General features: G+C 34.0%; 2 long non-coding RNA genes across 2 annotated transcripts in view; one reads left to right on the top strand and one right to left on the bottom strand.

The window, feature by feature from the left end:
* Positions 1-2,772, bottom strand: part of LOC144975598 (uncharacterized) — an 8,242-nt gene extending 5,470 nt beyond the window's left edge. The window contains exon 1 of the long non-coding RNA XR_013645950.1: positions 2,633-2,772. This is a non-coding gene — a long non-coding RNA (uncharacterized LOC144975598). The remainder of the gene's footprint in view (positions 1-2,632) is intronic.
* The window catches only part of LOC144975600 (uncharacterized), a 33,770-nt gene that overhangs the window by 7,425 nt on the left and 21,345 nt on the right, over positions 1-5,000 (top strand). The gene's annotated exons all lie outside the window — the stretch shown is intronic.

Genomic DNA, 5,000 nt, shown 5'->3' with positions numbered 1-5,000 from the left:
CAGACCGTAGCCATCGTTATGTTATAGCCTGATACTGAAATCCAAAAGGACTGGCAGTTTGATGTCATTATTTGGTTTTTCAACCGCCTAGTGAGTTGTCGTTAGTAGAGCTCATGGAAACAAGTTATTTCATTGATTGAACTGTTGAATACAACTCACGATTTTTTTTTCTTTTGTGGCAAAAGACTGGTAATTTGACGTCATTTTTTTTGGTCAGTATCAGGCCATAACTTTACGAAGGCCACGCTCAGACTATAACTTAACGATGGCTACGATTAGCGACGGTGCACGAGTGCGGTAAAGAATGGGCCGATTGGTTCGATCGTGATAACATAGTCGTGTGAGCACCCTTTAGAAGCTGCTGCCTTCTGATCCGTCATTTCCGAGTTCAAGTCAAGCTCTGGTCGGCGCAAGGTTGAGCCCTTGGAAAAAAGCTCTTTAATTAAAAAAAAAAAGAACCACTGTGCTCAAGTGTGAATTGCTTTCCGCGTATTAACAGCGATGTCTCTGATGAAAAAAAATATATTAACGTCTTACAGGCGTCATGTTCGTCCTAATTGTTGAGAGTTTCGCCTGCTCGTTGCCTTGTATAAACGCTTTGATCACATTAATGCTAATCAGATATATGGATGGTGACAATTTCTTGCTACCATGGATTTAATGTACCAATTTACCTAATCGTTGCTTTGTCGACAGAACTTTCCAGAGACTAATCAATGATATGGTTTTGAATCCGATTGGTTTGAGTATATGCCCATTACACTTTCAATAAAACCGTTGAGAATATCAACAAATGAAAAAAAAATGATTTCGATTTCATTTCTGTCTTTTCCTCATTCACTAAAAAAGCATATTATTAGCAGTTCACGATTCAGTTACATTGAACTATTGTAAGAAATGATTATGTTTAAAATGTAAAAGGCTTTCTGAGCCCAAGTACGTCTTCTGTATTTTCTTAATTCGCTCAAATGCAAATGATGCAAGTTTTAAAAAATTCGCCTGGGTATGAGTAAAATACATTTTCACTTTTCTTTTCTAACAGCACGAAATGTAGTACCCTCGAACAATGGGGGGGGGTGTATGATTCATTTAATTATAATTCATTTACACTTGATCGTCTAACTTTAAACAACGCCTAAAAAGTACAATACTTCACGTGGGCGGCTCAGCTAGTTGTTATTGTTCCAGTAAGTTTATAAGATCGTACTAATCAAACATGTAATTATTTCATTAGAGTAAATTAATATCCCCGATAATTTCAGTGTCATTTTGAATCTTATAATGATAATAATAATAAATAATAATAATAATAATAATAATAATAATAATAATAATAATAATAATAATAATAATAATGATAATAATGATAATAATAATAATAATAATAATAATAATAATAATAATAATAATAATAATAATAATAATAATAATAATAATAATAATAATAATAATAATAATAATAATAATAATAATAATAATAAGTAAGAAGAAGAAGAAGAAGAAGAAGAAGAGAAGAAGAAGAAGAAGAAGAAGAAGAAGAAGAAGAAGAGAAGAAGAAGAAGAAGAAGAAGAAGAAGAAGAAGAAGAAGAAGAAGAAGAAGAAGAAGAAGAAGAAGAGAGGAGAGAGAAGAGAGAAGAGAAGAAGAAGAAGAAGAAGAAGAAGAAGAAGAAGATGAGAAGAAGAGAGAGAGAGGAGAGAGATAGAGAGAAGAAGAAGAGAGAAGAGAGATAGATAGTAGTAGTAGTAGTAGTAGTAGTAGTAGTAGTATAGTAGTAGTAGTAGTAGAGTAGTAGTAGTAGAGAATAGAGATAGTAGTAGTAGTATGTAGATGTAGTATATAGAGAGTAGTAGATATAGTGTATAGTAGATATGATGATGAGAGAGAGATGATGATGATAGATGATGATGATGAAGATGATGATGATGATGATGATGATGATGAGAATGAAGATATGAAGAGATGAGATGAGAGAGAATGAAGAGAGAAGAAGAAGAAGAGGGAAGAGAGAAGGAAGAGAAGGAAGAAGGAAGGAAGGAGAAGAAGAAGAAGAGGAAAGGGAAGAAGAAGAAGAAGAGAAGAAGAAGAGAAGAGTAGAGAAGAAGAAGATAGATGAAGTAGTAGTAGTAGTAGTATAGTAGTAGTAGTAGTAGTAGTAGTAGTAGTAGTAGTATAGTAGTAGTAGTAGTAGTAGTAGTAGTAGTAGTAGTAGTAGTAGTAGTAGTAGTAGTAGTAGTAGTACGAAAAAGAAGAAAGAGATGATGATGATGATGATGATGATGATGATGATGATGATGATGATGATGATGATGATAAGAGAAGAAGGGAAGAAGAAGGAAGAAGAAGAAGAAGAAGAAGAAGAAGAAGAAGAAGAAGAAGAAGAAGAAGAAGAAGAAGAAGAAGAAGAAGAAGAAGAAGAAGAACAAGAAGAAGAAGAAGAAGAAGAAGAAGAAGAAGAAGAAGAAGAAGAAGAAGAAGAAGAAGAAGAAGAACAAGAAGAAGGAAAAAAATAAACAAAGAATTAAAATAAATGTGTAAATTTAATATCAGACAAAAAGTTAAATCAAGGAGAAAAAAATATAATACTGTAAATTAAAGAATAAATATACGAATGAAAGAATTTTGATACTAACCACAATAAGGCAGATTGAAGACATTGCGGCTCTAGATGTGGACCGAGGCGTCGTCAGACAAAACAAACAGAACTGTGATCGACGAAACGGATGATCGATGTATTATATATGGTATTCTGCCTCACTGCACTGGACACAGGCACACGCACACACACACACACACACACACACACACACACACACACACACACACACTTACACGTATACACTTATAAAATACACGTATCTATAGACACATAAGTGCCTACTTCACTTCAAAGTTTTGGTTTCACCTTCACCCAATTGCTGGAGCTGTAAATTGTGTACTTTTAATGCGACCAATAAAAATTGTTATGGAATTTTAGCAACACTCAATGGCTGCTGTACTTAGAAAAGCAGGTCAAGTTATGGCGGATTTGCCCACTTATTTACAGTAAATGAAACGCCCGTTGACGATGAACAAAGAGGATTAACTATCTGCTTACCGACCATTTTCAGTATTTTCCCAAAATGGCAGAATTACCCAGAGTTCAAAAATTATTTTTTGAACTCAATCTCTCTACAAAACAACTTTATGTTCTTATCAATTAAACAAAGGTCATCGTAATTTGTAAAATACATCTGAATAAGAAAAAATGTATGTTGTGTCGTAACAAATGTGACGATTTTGCTGTAGGTGGTAAGGAGGGGGTTAAGCACCGTGGATGTCGATAATGATGACGACGAAGAAATTGAACAATTTTTATAGCGCAATATCTGCTTAACGTGCTCAAAGCGCATTACAAAGGGTCCCTGACCATCAACAAGATGTAATATATAGAACGAGCCATGACGCCTGTTAGGCGATATTACATTTTTTTCCCGACATGATTAAGACAACGCTGTTAACGACCAGGTACTCATTTCAAACATGCGTATGGTGAGTGAATGTGTGTAAAGAGCCTTTTCAAGGACTCAACTTTGCGCAAAGCCAGGCTCGAACCCATAACATTCCGATCCGAAAGCGAGTGTCAAACCACAAGACCACATTATAGCCTCACATAGAAGTAATGTAAATGTTGCTGCTCGAAGCTCGAAGAAATAAATAATAATGTGAAATTGAATGTAAGCTCCAATTTATTTACAAAAACAGATCTGTTTTAGTTATTGAATTGAAGCTTACATTCAATTTCACGTTCTTATTTATCACATAGAAGTAGGATGACATTGACAATGATGGTGGAGATAATAACAACAATATGGATGGCAATCAACCTAGAACAAACCGGTTTGAGACAATTCACAATAAATATTGAAATTTTATAGCGTCTTCAAATTATTGGATACTTTATTGTTATATCCCATGGCCAGGCCATTACATTATAGAACAAAGATATATATATATATATATATATATATATTCGTGTTTGATACAAATATGGTACGAAAAGTGCTCGACATGTAGTAATGGAGCGAATTATTATTTTAATATTTACCACAATGTTTGAGACAGTCTACATTAATGTTTCAGGCCTAATTAGCCATCGTCAGGACTGAGTTGGTTTGTTGAAGTGGTTCCGGTTTGTAGTTGATTAACAAGAACTTCCGGCGATGTGGACACGTATTGTACATCTCATTTTTCGTGTTGAGTGTGGCTTCATGAGGGTGTTTGATTATAGTATATTTCTCTTCCAGGCATAAGCTACATTGTTTTGATGTTGGTATGTAGCCTGTTGCTTTAGATAGAATTTTCCATGAAATGTTGTGGTCTAGTTTGTTGTTTTTTAATTTCCAAATATGTTCGCTGAGTTTTGTGGATTTTTTTTTTTGTTAGTGTTTCTAAATATTGAGATGTGGAGGTTGTATCTTGTTTTGAAATTATTTTCCTTTAGTCCTACATATTTTTCTTGCTTGTTTGTTTTAGTTTCGGTGACTGTGGCTTGGTAAATTAAACTTGATTCTAAACATTGTTTGTTTAGCGGCAATGTTCCTTATTTCTGCAGTTGCATTTTCTGGTGGGTGGGTTTTGCTCTTGTCGGTGGTTTATTAATATTTTTTTGTTGTGGTTTGAAATTATTTGTTCAAGTGTATCCAGGGAGAAAAACATTATAAATATGATCACGTTTTGACTTTTATTCACTCTGAGCACATGACATATGAAAAGAATAAATTTTCTTTGTTTAGAACCACTCTGCTCGCTGTTGCTGGGCGACTTGACATCAGACTATTGATTCCAATTAGGCTGGAGTAACTAGCTGAAAAAAGAGCCCATTCAAATGTATGTATTTATTTCGAGACATGATATTTTCTTCCAATTAAATCATCTTTCTGCTTTTAGAAATATTATGTAAACATTTGATGTCACTCCTCTTAGTTGGATTCTGTGTCTGGAAGTGATCTCAAGCTTAGT

This window comes from Berghia stephanieae, chromosome 6 (assembly GCF_034508935.2).
Source record: "Berghia stephanieae isolate SIO BIC M18660-M18661 chromosome 6, UCSD_Bste_1.3, whole genome shotgun sequence".
NCBI lineage: Eukaryota > Metazoa > Mollusca > Gastropoda > Nudibranchia > Aeolidiidae > Berghia > Berghia stephanieae.
The sequence above is the reverse complement of the archived record's forward strand: the minus strand, read 5'-3'. Positions and strand labels throughout refer to the sequence as shown.